This window comes from Trachemys scripta, chromosome 10 (genome assembly GCF_013100865.1).
Source record: "Trachemys scripta elegans isolate TJP31775 chromosome 10, CAS_Tse_1.0, whole genome shotgun sequence".
NCBI classification, from domain to species: domain Eukaryota; kingdom Metazoa; phylum Chordata; order Testudines; family Emydidae; genus Trachemys; species Trachemys scripta.
This window is the reverse complement of record NC_048307.1, coordinates 37428546-37444024: the sequence shown is the minus strand read 5'-3', so window position 1 is coordinate 37444024 and position 15479 is coordinate 37428546. Positions and strand designations below refer to the sequence as shown.

The 15479-nt window shown below is 48.3% G+C and overlaps 1 protein-coding gene across 5 annotated transcripts in view; it reads right to left on the bottom strand.

Moving 5' to 3' along the window:
• TBC1D24 (TBC1 domain family member 24) overlaps positions 1-15479 on the bottom strand; it is a 168492-nt gene that overhangs the window by 60745 nt on the left and 92268 nt on the right. For 2 of the 5 annotated variants that reach the window (XM_034783312.1, XM_034783316.1), the window contains exon 1: positions 11313-11438. The exons of 2 other annotated variants lie outside the window; for them this stretch is intronic. The gene's annotated coding sequence lies outside the window, so the exon portion shown is untranslated. Of the gene's footprint in view, positions 1-11312; positions 11517-15479 lie in introns of those variants that run through there. One more of the 5 variants, XM_034783315.1, reaches the window with a different exon arrangement.

Genomic DNA, 15479 nt, shown 5'->3' with positions numbered 1-15479 from the left:
CACACAGGCCTGACCAGCAAGACTAGTAGGCTCTTTCCTCCCCCTGAGCCTGCCCTTTCCCTCCTGGTCTTCATCCCCCTTCCACTTCCTTCCAGCCTTTTAGCTCCCGCTAATGAGGCTTGCAAGTGGGGGCAGTTTCCAGGCAAGCACTGGCTATTTACCCAGCCCCAATCCATTCCCTCTGATTGGGTACCAGGGTGGCAGGAGCTGATTAGGGGCTTTCCTAGCAGTGCCCTGCCACACTGGTACCCAATCAGAGGGAATGGATTGGGGCTGGGTAAATAGCCAGTGCTTGCCTGGAAACTGCCCCCACTTGCAAGCCTCATTAGCGGGAGCTAAAAGGCTGGAAGGAAGTGGAAGGGGGATGAAGACCAGGAGGGAAAGGGCAGGCTCAGGGGGAGGAAAGAGCCTACTAGTCTTGCTGGTCAGGCCTGTGTGAGGCCAAACCATGTAAATAGCCTGTAAATAGTGGGAAACTGGTGGTGGGAACGGACATAAAATAGAGAGTACGGGCGTTGCACCAGCTTGGAGCGTCCCCGAGTCTTTAAGGAGCGGGGCCAAGGGGCCGAATCCAACAGGGCATGGCATGAACCCGTTATACCCCTACATTCATAGCAGCTGACTTAATAAAGAATACTCCCACTATATTAATTTGGAAACAATATAGGGACAATAGAAATCAACATATCCTAATCAGAAGAGAATTTTCTTTAGCAAACAATTTTAGCTAGCTTCCCTGAGTATGCAGATATTTGCACTACAGGGAAAACTAAACATACCATGCTAACACTGGAATCAGTTTCTACATACTAGGATGCAGTTAGTCCAGTTAATCTAAGAGATTTATTAGAATGCTTTCTTTCAAGAGCAGTGAATGGAGTTCAATAGATTGCATTTAACCTCATTAAGGCAATTTGATCTCCCTATGAACTGCCCCAGGCTTTGTGTACAGCAGCACCAGCTCTCTCATTGAGATTCTGAACCAGCTTCCTGAGCGTAGATCTGAGTATGCCCTAATACTAATTTATCCAGTGCCACAGAGAGCTGGGTGATTGCTTTCTGCTCTAGCTTCCCTTATACCTTGGGGACAAAGTTCTATAAGATCTGGAGGTCTACCACGAACTAAAATTGCTACACTCCATGTCTCACTTTTACAGCTGGATAAGAGTGCTCTGTAGGATGAGCTGGTTCATGAGTCTTAACCATGTCCCTTGGGACAGCATGCATGGCTACACATGAAGGATAGTGACAGAAAACAGGCATTAGGACCCTATGCTTCAATTATTAAGGCATCTTAATGTGATCCATCTATAATGCATTTAGTTACCATCAAATGCTCACGAACAGCAGGAGTTAAGTCTCCAGTGGTCCAGAGAGATAACCGATGCAAGAGATTTCTTAAAAGAAATTAGATTTCTTTCTTAGGCTTGGTCTACACTACCCCCCTAATTCGAACTAAGGTACGCAACTTCAGCTACGTGAATAACGTAGCTGAAGTTCGAAGTACCTTAGTTCGAATTAGTTCGAACTTACCTTGGTCCACACGCGGCAGGCAGGCTCCCCCATCGACTCCGCGGTACTCCTCTCGGCGAGCTGGAGTACCGCAGTCGACGGCGAGCACTTCCGGGTTCGACTTATCGCATCCAGACTAGACGCGATAAGTCGAACCCAGAAGTTCGATTTCCAGCCGTCGAACTAGCGGGTAAGTGTAGCCAAGGCCTTAGAAAGTGTAGGGTGATTTCCAGAATCTCTCAAATTGATGAAGCACAGATAAGCTAAATATACTGTTAAACTGTATATAGAACATGTTGCTAATAACCAAACACAAAGGATTCCAAATGTTCATGATTCTTAAAACCAGAATCTGCACATATTTCTGACGCAAGCAATTACATTTACAACAGATGTAAAGTAATGCACACCGCAGGGAAAATTAAAGCTATTCATATACCTTATAGGGTTCTAAATTAACTATATCAACTCAAGAAATGGACTTGGGAGTCACAGCAGATAGCTGAATAGAGACCTCCACTCAAGGTGCAGTTGCAATCAAAAAAGCAAACAATGTTAGGTTACATAAAGAATGAGACAGTAAACAATACTGAGAATATTATAATACCATTATGTAAATCAGTGGTGCAGCCTCATCTGAATACTGTGTGCAGTACTGGTCACCCCATCTCAAATAGGATATAGTAGAACTATAAGGGGTCCAGAGAAGGGCAATAAGAATGATCAAGAGCCTGGAAAAACTCCTTTTCAGTCTTTCTTCACAGGGATTGGGATTGTTGTTACTTTAGAAAGAAGAAAAAAAAATGAAAAGTATGTCAAATAATGAATTGTGTAGAAAAGGTGGATTGGGACCTTTCTGTTCTGTTCGCTCTGTCTCTTAACACAAAAGCAAGGGACAGTAAATGAAATTGAAAAAGGAGTGAAATTCAAAACTAATGACAGTGTGTAATTAAATGGTGGAACTCTGCCACATGAAATGGTTGAGGCCAAGAATTTTAAAAGATTCAAAAAGGGACTGGATGTTTATATAAGTATCAAGAATAACTGGAGTTATAATTAATAATAAAAATTTTGTGGAAGGACTTCAGAACTTAAGTCAACCTCTAACTATTAGAGACCTAATGTGTGTGTGGGGGGGGGGGGGAGGAAATACCCCATATGTGCCTACTGCAGGGTTCCTACACATTTCTCTGAAGAATCTGGTGCTAGCCACTCGTAGAGATGGGACACTGAGATAGATGGATCATGCGTCTGATCCAGTCTAGCAGGTATGTTCTATCCAGAGTTTTATTTTTGTACCTGAAAAACACCCCTTATTCACAGGCACAATAACTCAGCGAAAGTGCTCTGGACTGCTACACAGGTGACTGCTACTGCAGTCCCAGGTTTGGCCTCATTCCCTGGGAATGACAGTGCAACAAAGGTGGCCTCAAATAAATGTTCTCTGTTGCTAACTATTGGAAAGGTTGCCAAACAAGTAGCACCACTGAGGAGCTTCTTGGTCAGGATAGTGACCATAATACAAGGACTTGAAGTTGAAGAGAAGCGGGATTTTAAGTGTCAAAAATATCTGCAAAATCGTTCTATGTAGGTTACACTAAAAAAATAGTATGAATTTGACTGATACTGTTATAATTTAATGCAGTGAACACAAAACAGTAGACAATTGTTTTATTCTTTTAGGTTACAGCAGCTGTGGGATATGGAGCTGTAACACATTGGCAGCAGTTGGAGCATCTCTTTCTAATGAGTAGGCCACACTGGATGACAGCCTACTATTGCTATCTGCCGATAGAGTTACTCCTTTAGCTCAGGTGGGGTCTGTACTGTGATATCAAGGGTTGCAGTTTCCAACTCTCCTGAAGACCTGCATGTGTATAGGATTGTTCGAGCAGCTCAGTTATTTTGCACCCTGGGTAGCAGGTTTAGTCTTTGTCTAACAGGTGTTGGGTAAGCTTTTCAATCATTGTTCTTCATTACAAAGGATCACAAAGCACTTTCTAAACAATACATAGAGTTCACTCACCAAACACTGAGATATGGCCACCGCGGAGGTAGAATGAGGCAGCCATTTTATACCAACAACTTTTTTTTTTTTTTTTTTTAAAGGAAGGAAAAAGCAAAAAATAACTTCTGCAGTGAGAGAGGAGAGGACTCAAGCTGTAATTTTGCCAGTAAACAAGAGTTATTCTTGCCAGGAGTCCTATTACTAATGAGATAGATGGATGCTGCTATAATATCAGCATCTACTAATCGCTGAGGATGGTTAGCACAGTTAATGAACTTCACTAAACCAAACTGTAGCTAAACCATTCCAAATGTGCATGTTTGATGCCAAAGTTGAACCACTGAACTGGTGGAAGTTGCTGGTCAGTCACCTAGAGGCCAACTTTGTTGCGGTGGCATTTCCAATTTTTGTCTGCAGATGTAGAGAATACTTTCTTCTATGTGACTAGTTCCAATTTCAGAAAGCCATTGGGAGTAGGAAAGCTAAACTTTCTGCTCCAAGAAATGAATAAAAAAGCAGCAGATGAAAATATTCCATTCATAGAATCACTGTCTACTAAATCAAGAGGGATCAGTGAATTACAACAATCTTTTCAGTTCTCCCATTAAGTTAAAGTACTGAGATTTAGAGAATATCAGCATTCCCTACAGTCAATGCTTTAAAACTTCTTTAGTGATATTTAATACTATTTAAGCATAAAATCAAAGGTGGAAAATACTCAAATCATCTAGTCCATCCCCCCTTTGACAAAGGAGAATCTCCAGGCTACTGAGAGAAATGAGGCTTTCACAACTTTCCTTGGTATGCTGCCAAAAATAGAGGTCAGTAAGTTTTTTCTAGTCCATAGCCCAAATTTTCCCTTCCTTAATTTTGCACATTTACTCCCTTATGTCGTGCTCAACTGCCTTTTCCCTCCTTGGTGTTAATATTCAAGTTCCCAGATAGGTATGTCTCCATTAGCTAAGCAATACCTATTCAGGCTTTAATGTGTCCTTACCACAGTCAGTATCTTCAATCTTTAAAACAATTTTAGTTCTTTCCCAAACACCTCTAGTTTGTCTGCATCTTTCTGATATTCAAATGCCCAGAAAGCAATATTGTATTCTAGATGCAGTAAAGCTTAACTGTCTGCTCAAGGCTATATGATGCAATGGCATATTCACCCTGAAATAAAAATGAACCATTTTACAGCTGTATCGTATAGCAAGCTCATCTTCAATTTCCTCTCCACTATCATCCTTTGGTCTCGTGTTTAAAATTAGTAATGGAAAAGATTTCCTATTAAATTGTCTGCACTTTGGATTAGTCTCCCCTAAGATATATTGCTTGCATTTGTCTAGGCTGAATCTCATCTCATTTCCTGTCCTTTATCTAACTCCTCTCTCTTTCTATTATTTTCTGTTCTCACTGATGTTCATGCCACCATGTTTTACTATTATCTGCAAATTTAGATTATGACCAGCATAGAGACAACAGCAGTTTCATTATGACCAGCATAGAGACAACAGTAGCTGATAGCATCAGTAGAAGCTTGTAGAGAATTTTTACGAAGTGGGGAAGTTTAATAGATAATGGGAATACACTACTAAAACCCAGGAGAGATCATAACACTAAACAATTAAGGTAAATCAGAGGCATCTGAAAAGAAATGATAAAGTGATTCAGTTGTGAGTGTCCTGTAGACAATGTCTAAAGACACCACTGTGTGCATTAGCATTGTGCCCACATTAATAATAATGTTGTACCAGTGCATACCTATGTCAATTTAGACTACCTAATTGTTCTCTTTATTTGGCCCTAAATGTCCACAAGATTTCTTTGTGAAAAGCAATATATGAATGCACACACTTAAAAAATTAAAGTTGTCATTACAGTATATAAACTCTTTATAAAACCAGGTCTATTTCTGCCTCTCTCGCCCTCTCTGATGTTATTGACTCAAAGGTAACCGTATAGATCATTGTTGCAACCAAGGTCCTGTAGTGGCACCAAATCGTGTACAAAGGAGGTCAAGTAAGGTGTCTGTGAAAAGGTTATGATTTGCTGGTTATGATTATGCTATGATGCACGTTTAATTTTTGTATTTAAAGTATTGGCTCTATACTATCCATATTTCAAACTTGTCCTATGCTTCTGGGTGACACCCCAGACAGTTTGGCATCAGCACTGCCTAGCCTGCTTGATGGCCCATTAAGGACCATCAGCTATACAACTGACCCATTGAGAGACAGTAGATACACCTTATGACTCAGCAAGGCATGCAGGGACATGCCTATGGACAGAACTCTAAGGCTTTCATGCCATGTGCTGGGCAGCTTGTGTTTGAAACAAAGGAAGCACAGGCCACATGGCAAGAGACTATAAAAGGCATCTGCATCTTCTCCATTTTGTCTTCAATCCTGCTTCTTACCTATGGAGGAGCTTTGCTACAAACTAAAGCTTTGAACAATGGACTGAATGACCCATCCAAGCTATGGATGTACTCCAGAGACTTGACTTAAGCCAGCAGTTTATTCCATCACCGCTACAAGCCTGAACCAAGAACTTTGCGATTACTGTATGTAATTAATGCCATTTAACCAATTTTAACTCTCATCTATATTTCTTTCTTTTTATGAATAAACCTTTAGATGTTAGATTCTAAAGGGCTGGAAGCAGCGTGATTTGTGGGTAAGATCTGACTTGAATATTGACCTGGGTCTGGGGCTTGATCCTTTGGAATCGGAAGAACCTTTTTTCTTTTACTGGGGTATTGATTTTCATAACCATTCATCCCCATTCAGAGTGATGGTGGTAGTGATACAAGGGAACTGGAATATCTGAGGGACTTGCTTGTATAACTTCTGGTTAGCCTGTGGGGTAAAACCAAAGTCCTCTCTGTTTGGCTGGTTTGGTGTGCCTTAATAGTAAAGGACCCCCAGCCTTGGGCTGCGACTGCCCTGCTCTAAGCAATTTGTTCTGAATTGATACTCTCAGTAGTGTCCCGCCAAAGGCCGCTTCGTTACACCCTCCCACCCCCCAAAGTAACAAAACCTAACATGAGATTCTTTGCTGGGTTGCTCACAAGGGCATCCTTATCGAGGACATCTATAACATATAATTAATGAATAATCCCTTTCCTGAAAAAGCTAATTACCAATAGCAAGTGTCACCAAAAAGGCGACAAAGGATGAGCTCTTCACTTTGGAGGACAGCCAGGCACTGGCAAAGAGCCAAATATTGTTCCTCCTTTCATTGTAATTTCAAGTAGCTTGCCAAACAATTGCACACAAACACCTTTCAGGCAATAAACTGCCATATTTTAGTGTTTTCTTCCTAGTCTTTCCAAAGTTCTGCCCCACTGGTGAAGCTGGAGAGTAGGAACATTCAAAAACAGTGTGAGCAAAAAGGCTGCAAATCCTTTTAGAAAAACATAAGTGCAAAATGTTCAACACAGAAATCCTTCACCACAAATGACACCTTTGTTGGCAGCCCCCTCAGAAAGGCTGGGGTACGTCTCAATGCAAAAAAAAAAAAAAAAAAAAAAGAGTGCAGTTTTTACATCAAGATTGCTACCTAGTGGAGATGAGGAACTATAGTTTTTGACCTTGCCTGCTTAAGTCAAGGTTAACTCCATGCGGGCAGTATGGGTTTGACTTCAACTATTTACCTAGAAGTAAACTGTCTGTGCCTTGTCTCCAGTGTGATCTTATATTCAGATGGCTCTCATGATTGAAAACAGTGTTTTCAGCACAAATTATTAGACTATGAGTTGAACCAAAATTGGACTGAATTACCTTCTTACCCCTAAAATTTGTCCCTGCTGAGTAGCATGGAGAAGTCACCACTGATGTTGTCTCTAGTTTGAAGTACCAAATAAGTGGATGGGGGACCTGGTTCAAAGACTGTGTAACTGGCACTGTTAAACACTAAATGTACAGTTTTAAAAGGTGTGGTTTATACCAAATACCTGCATCTCCTGGCTTCAATCATCTATAAAGAATAATTGCACTTGAAGTATATGAAAGCATGAATGAGAAAATGTGAAATTCCCATAAATACAGTATTGTAGTTATGGACTTGCTCTTCCTATCGCTTAGATTGAAATAAGTAGCTCATCTTGTTATTCATATGAGCACGTTCATCATACGCATCACGGTGCAATACTTATATAGTGCAATTTGTGGTATCTAAATAATGCAGCTTTAGCTGATGTCCTCTTATTATAGACCATCCCTGGACTCTTCTCTCCTATTCAGAATTTTGGCCTTACTATTAACAGCAACTTTGTAGAACCCATAACATTACATATAAAGCTTACAGGCAATGTGAGTACATCTTTCTTCCATACTTGGGATTGCACAGAGAAGAATTTTTTTCATATGTAACAGATACTCTAGAAAACTGGCTCTGAAGTTCGTAATATTTCTCTTTTTAGATTTTGTGCTACCAGTTCCTGAAACTAGAAGAAATGTGTACTAGACTCTGCTATGTGGCTTCAGATCAGCAAATCTGTTGTACCCTGATGTACCACTCCTGGCACCCCGTGCAGTGTATAGAAAGCTAGCACTAACGACAACCCTGCTGTACCCATATTCAGCTATGTCCAATCTAAAGTCTGATGGGTTGAGAAATAAAGAAACCCTTCTTCAGAAACACCACAAAGACCTGCTTTAGTGGGAACTGATGAGGCAAGAGACTATCAGAGCAGATATCTACAGCCGATGAGTTAAATCATTCTTCAGTTTGTGTGTTTTCTAGGAAACCCAGTAACAGGATGATCCACCACACTATTGTTTTAGTCTACGAAATCTCTTCTTCCTAGGACAGTGGTTCTGAATGGTGATGAGCATTTTCCAGCATGTTTCTAGAACTCAGCTATCTTTCTAACTACCCTGGGACAACTCAGCAATTATGCCTATTGGTTTAAGCAGCAGAGAGCCAGAAGAACAACAAACATAGAATTGCAAAGTCCAAGAGCATGAAACCTGCAGATAGCCCTCATGTGTCTGAGCAAGTAATTCAAAACATTAGTTAACTCCATGGCTGGACATCACCAGCACATGCTTTGATCAATACACTTGATCCAAGCAAGTCCATCATTAATATAACACAATCAGCCACATCCATTTTTATATTAGTGTGGTCATATGATCAGTTCAGGCAAGTCCAAAAATATTGCATGACTGTAAACTAGCAATTCCTTATTCAAACTGTGAATGTACCACCACCAAGAAGGTGGGAAACTGTTGGGCAAATGGATCAGGACATTATAATGGAACTTACCAGTAAAGTAAGATCTCAGTGAATGAAAATCCCGCTAGGCCTGACTTTGGAAATTTAGGATTTCACCTGCCGAAAGCAGGGCCGGCTCTAGGATTTTTGCCGCCCAAAGCAAAAACAATTTTGGCCGCCCCCCCTCGGTTCTTTAATTACCCCACCCCTGGCCCCGCCTCAGCTCTGCCCCTTCCCCAAATCCCCAGCCCTGCCTCCACCCCGGAGGGAGGGGGGAGAAGCGGCGCCTGCGCCGCGGCCACTCGGAGTCTCCCCCCCCTCCCAGGCTCTCAAGCCTGGGATGGAGGGGGAGCAGTGGTGCGCGAAACGGCCGCTCGGGATCTCCCCCTCCCTCCCAGGTTTGAGAGCCTGGGAGGGAGGGGGAGACCCCGAGCCGCCGCAGCGTGCGAAACAGCTGATTCGCGCACCGCTGCTCTCCCTCCCTCCCAGGTTTGAGAGCCTGGGAGGGAGGGTGAGTAGTGGCGCGCGAATCAGCTGTTTTGCGCACCATGGCAGCAGCAGCGGAGGTGAGCTAGGGCGGCCGGGGCACATTTTTAGGGGCGGCATTCTGGCGCCGGCCATGCCGCCCCTAAAAATGTGCCGCCCCAAGCACCAGCTTGTTTTGCTGGTGCCTAGAGCCGGCCCTGGCCGAAAGGAATGAAAGGATACCTGCCTTGCAGTCATAGCACAGGGTTGCATATGGAGAATAAACTGCTCTTTGTCTTCCTTCAGGGCACTAATTTCTGCAAGTTATTTACTTCAAATGTTCGGTATTTGGGAAACTTTAACATTTCCTAAAAAAAAAAAAAAAAAAATCACAAGCTTTAAGTTTGTTAGTTTTCTGCCTTTGGTTGTGAACCAGTGTGCCACTCTGTACCTCAAATAGCACCCTGCAACGCCATATTCACCACTGTGATATAATTATGATATGCTTTGTGCAGGTCCCATTTGAGAGGTCATGATCTGTTGAACATTACTATCCTATTGAATTATATGTGTTACCATTGTATTTGAAGTTATGAAGTTTTGCTATCTGTTATTGAAATATGCTGTGCGTCTGGGAGACGACCACAGATAGCCTTTTGGTGGCAGAAAAGGAGCAACTAACCCTTACACACAACCAGATATTGTGCAAAATGTTTATCAGTGAAACAGTCCTGAAATATCACTGCCAATACTTAATTGGTAACTCATGATTTGCATCACCCTCTAATAAATATAAACTCACATGGTGTTTTAAAGACACTTTGTTATAACTGAGGAGGTAGAAATCAAACCCATAAATTTCAAACCTACCATCTGAAGTTAGAGGTTTTTAGGTTAATTTTTGGAGCCTGGGATTATTTTTATTCCCATTTTGTGTGCACTGTTGCAGAATCAATGTGGAGTTCTCACTGGATTTAAAACAAGTATGTTAAAAAATAACAAGCACACTTCAATGTTGTTTACACAAGCAGTTCCCATAATCTACAGGATAATGGAAATTTTAACCTAACAGCAAACAGTCTGCTGCATTAAACCCCACATTATGTGAATAAAAAAACCAAATAGATCGGTATTTCAAATTTAAATCCATGCTTGTCACTTGTGTTTCCAAAACAACAACTCAGTAACCACTAACAATTCAAATTGCTTATGGTGTCAACATCCATGCCAATTGATAGAGGCAGCAGCCAGCAATGCCTGAGCCTACATTTTCCAGATACCACAGAGGGTCCCCATCTTCTCAAAGTTTCCCCACCCCTTGCCCAACTAAAACCTCCAGCCCCCCCTCCCACTATCTGAGATTAAAGGCCTTTCTTCAGTCCCCTTCCACTCTCCCCAATAGCTGAGTGCATCCCACTTTTCAGAATACCATTCCCCATCTTCCTGTGACCCCTGTATACTATGTCACTAGACACACGGCCATCCCAAGCAGCACCTCTAGACCCACTGAACCCCACTGCTACACTCCAACCCCTGTACACTTAGATGTACCCCCAGTCTGCTCACACACCCCAAACTGTACTCCAACTCCCATAATGCACTTCACTGTTCCCCCCAAGGTGCACCACTACCCCATACAGCACCCCCAACCCCATCACACCCATGTCACATCCCTCCTACTCCTTAATACTACACCCCACACCATCAACCCCAAGGTGCACCCCACTGCTCCCCTATGCTCCAACTCCACCCCATCACCTGCCCCACTGCTCCCCCACCCTCATAGTCCCCAACAGTGCACCCCATTGCTCCCCCACCCCATCACAACCCTCATGGTACCCCATAGCCCCCAGTACTGTGCCCCACTGCTCCCCCACCCCATCACAGTCCTCCATACTGCACTATAGTCGCCAACGGTGCACCCCACTGTTCCCCCATCCCCATCATAGTCCTCCATACTGCCCCATAGCCCCCCGTGCTGCACCCCACTGTTCCCCCACCCCCATCACAGCCCTCCATGGCACCCCCGCAGCCTGGGCCGGGTGTGGCTGCCCGCCCCCCAGGCCCGCTCCCTAACTCTTTTTGGAAGCTGAGCCCCGCCACGCTCTCTTACCCGGCCCGGCGCCGCCTCCGCCGCCCGCTCGGGTATCAGCCGCTCCCCCCAGCCTGACAGGCCGGCGCAGGCGCACACGTGAACTCACACTCAGAGCCAAGGCGCAGGAGCCAGGCACGATCGCCTTCCAACCGCGAGACGATGGGGTAGGCGCATGCGCAAGGACATGGACTGCTTTGCCTCCGCCTTGGCCAGGCCGCCGCTAGGAATATTTTGCCTATGCGCAATAGCAGCGGGAGCTTTGCTCCCTGCCATTTGGCACAGAGGCGCCAGTATGAGCCTAGTGCTATACACAGACAGGGGCCTCCTGACCCCGCCCACATCGACCACCCACGCTCACCTAGGGCCCTCAGCCTCAGGGGTCGGCCTAGTGCTGCCCTCCCAGGTCCAAGGGCCCTGGGGCGTGAGAAATGTCACCCGTGGAGCTGGACAAAACCTCCTTCCTTGGAGGTTTTTAAGGCCCGGCTTGACAAAGCCCTGGCTGGGATGATTTAGCTGGGAATTGGTCCTGCTTTGAGCAGGGGGTTGGACTAGATGACCTCTTGAGGTCCCTTCCAACTCTGATATTCTATGATTCTATGATTCTATGCTCCACTGCGAAGCGAGAGGTTGGCGCCAGGGGACAGCACAGGCCCAGTGCGTTGTGGGGGTGCTTGGCTTCCTCTGAGACATTAGGTTTTGCATGCGGCAAGAGGCAGAGTTCTGGCTGGAGGGGCCACTTGTCTCAACTGCTGGCTCGATCCATGCTCCTTACCGTTAAGGACACAGAAGAGGCCGCATCTTGGAGTGGGGCTGCAAGGAGCTCAGTGGATACTGTGCAAAGTGGCCAGGGCACAGGTTGGAAATCAGAAATTTCTTGTTTTGTTCATGGCTGGGCCACTGATTCGCTATGTGAGTTTTGGTAAATCATCTGATAACTCTGTGCCCCAGTTTCCCCATCTGTAAAATGGAGATTGTGCTATTTACCAAGGTCCAGTGGTTAGGGCACTAGCCTAGCACTTGCTTTGCCACAGACTTCTTACATGACAATGGGTAAGTCAATTAGCCTTTCTGGGCCTCATTTCCTGATCTTATAAATAGAGATAATAGCAGTGCCTTACTTCACAGGGATGTCGTGAGCATAAATAAAATAAAGGTTGTGAAGTGCTTTGAGAGCTGATGAAAAGAGTTATATGGGAGCTAGTGTAGCAAATTTGGTCAAAGAACCACTAGCGTAGCGCCTCCTGTTGGTCATCTGGGAATTAGCTCTTTTCCAGCATATGGAGCCCCCTCTGCAGGCACATGTCTCACCTGCCGCTGGCCCCGTGTCCCTCCTGGTGCCCTTTACCTCAGGGTTTTGCCCCAGCAGTACCCCCATGCTCTGGGTCTCCCCTCCCAAGGGAACCCCCAACCCTCTAAACCTGCCTTGCCTCAGTGGCTACTGCCAGTCGTCATCTAGCCTCCTCTCACTGGGGAGAACGGCACTCTGTAAAAGGCCACTCATCATTGTCAAGGGGGTCGGACCAACTGCCTCTGCCTAATCCCAGGCTGCAGCCTCTGCAACCCCAGCACCTGTTTTGGCCTTTTAGCAAGGCCTACAGCCTGGGGATTTACTAGGCTGGAGCTCCCCAGCAGGGCCGGCTTTAAGCCGATTCCCCGGAATGGGGCCCCGCACCTAAGAGGGCCCCACAACATCCAGGGCTGCCGGCGGAGTGGGGAAAAAAAAAAAAAAAAAAAAAAAGCTGCATCCTGCGTCTCCCCCCTCCCTCCAGCACTTGTGCCACCATACAGCTGATCAGCGCAAGCCTGGGAGGGAGGGATGAGGAGGAGGAATGCGGCGTGCTTGGGGAAGACACGGGGCCAGGGATCCAATGGGGCCGTGAGGGGGCAGGGGCATGGGCAGGGCCAGGGCAGGGATTTGGGGAGGGATCCAGTGGGGCGGGGAGGGGCCCCGCACCTGCTAAAGCCGGTCCTGCTTCCCAGCTCCTCTTGCCTTTCCCCAGCCATGCTCCATTCCCTGTTTCCTGAGCTCCCAGGCAGCCAAATCCTTCTCCGTCCAAGGCTGGAGAGAGAGACTCCTCAGCACTTGGCTCACAGCCCTCTTATCAGGGCCAGCTGGGCCCTAATTGAGCTGGCCACACCTGGCTTTTTCCCCAATCAGCCTAGCTTGGGCTGCCTTGCTGGCTGGAGCTCTCCCTCCTTTCCTGGTAGGGTGACCAGACGTCCCAATTTTATCGGGACTGTCCCGATATTTCCTTGTTTGTCCCGCGTCCCAACCGATGTGCGGTCGGGACACTGGACAAACAAGAAAATGCGCTGGAGCCTGGAGCCCGGAAGTGCTCGCCCCCCCCCCCCCCCGCAATGACTCCACCCCCTCCTCCCCCGATTGGCTCCCTCCCCGAATCCCCGCCTCTTCCCCGGGCTTAGGGTGACCAGATGTCCCGATTTTATAGGGACAGTCCTGATTTTTGGGTCTTTTTCTTATATAGGATCCTATTACCCCCCACCCCCGTCCTGATTTTCCACATTTGCTGTCTGGTCACCCTACCCGGGCTCACCATTCCTCCTCCCTCCGCAAGCGCTGGAGGGAGGCCCGGGAGACGCAGGGGAAGCGCGGGGCCGGGGTGAGTAAGAGTCCGGCCTGATCCTGAGCAGGCAGGACTCAGTTGGGTGGTAGGGAGAGGAGGGGGGCGGCCCGCGGTGCCAGGCGGCGGCTGTTCTCCCCCCCGGGCAGCGGGACTCGGGAACAGCCGCTGCTGCAGCTCCCACTGCTGCGGGGGAGGAAGCGGCCATGGCGCTCGGCGGCTGCGGCTGTGGCGCCCCCGAACCCCCCGAGCCGGGGCCTGCTGCAGGGACCCAGTAGCGCGCACGCTGCGCCCAGCCCCTGGCCAGTCGCATCTGGGCTGCTGCCCAGCTGGTGCTATCCCGCGACGGCCCCGGAGTGGGGGCATCGGCAGCACAGCCCCGTTCATTCCCCTGCGGGACCCGAGCGGGACGGGGCGGCTGAGGCCTGCTGCCCCCGCTCCGGGGCTGCCGCGGGATAGTACCAGCTGGGCAGCAGGCCAGACGCGACTGCCAGGAGCTGGGCCCAGCGTGCGCGCTGCTGGGTCCCTGCAGCAGGCCCCGGCTCGGGGGGTTCGGGGGTGCCAGAGCCGCAGCCGCCAAGCGCCATGGCTGCTTCCTCCCCCACGGCAGTGGGAGCTGCAGCAGCGGCTGCTCCCGAGTCCTGCTGCCCGGGGGGTGAGAACAGCCACCGCCTGGCACTGCGGGCCGTCCCCCTCCTCTCCCTACCACCCAACTGAGTCCTGCCTGCTCGGGACCAGGCCGGACTCTTACTCACCCCGGCCTCGCGCTTCCCCTGAGTCTCCCGGGCCTCCCTCCAGCGCTTGCGGAGGAAGGTTTTTTTTTTTTTTTGTGGGCCCCCCCGCCACCCCCCCCCCCCCCCCCCCCCCCGCCCCCCCCCCCCCCGCCCCGATATTTGACTTGGGTGATCTGGTCACCCTATTTCCTGGGCTGCTGCTGTCCTGCTAGCTGGAGCTCTCCCTCCCTTCCTGGGCTGCTTCTGCTTCCTGGAATCTCCCTCCCTAGACTACCACTGCTGTTGCTGAGTGGGGGGCAGGGAAGGGGACGGTTACCATATCTCATAAATAAAAAAAGAGGACCCTGCACGGGCCCTGGCCCCGCCCATTTCCCCACCCCTAGCCCCACTCCAACTCCGCCCCTTCCCCACCCTAACTCCGCCCCCTCCTCCCTCCCACTCCCAGCCAGGAGGAAAGTGCTGCCCCATTGCTACCGGCTTCAGGGTTTGCCGGGCAGCCCCCAGACCCTGCACCCCCATCCGGCGCTTCCCCAGCGCAGCTGGAGCCCGGGAGGGGAAGCGCCCAGCCGGGGGCGCAGGGTCTGGAGGCTGCTCGGCAAACGGTGAAGCCGGTAGCGCTCGGGCTTTGGGCAGCCCCTATGCCTCCGGACCCTGCGCCCCCAGCCGGGCACTTCCCCTCCCGGGCTCCAGCGGCGCAGGGTCCGGAGGCACGGGGGCTGCCCGAAGCCGGTAGCCGAAGAGGAGCAGAGCCTCCAGTCACGGGGGCTCTGCTCCTCCCCGACTCTTCAGCTCTGTTTAAGAGCCGTGCTGCCCGAGCGCTACCGGCTTCGGGCAGCCCCCGTGCCTCCAGACCCTGCGCCGCCGGAGCC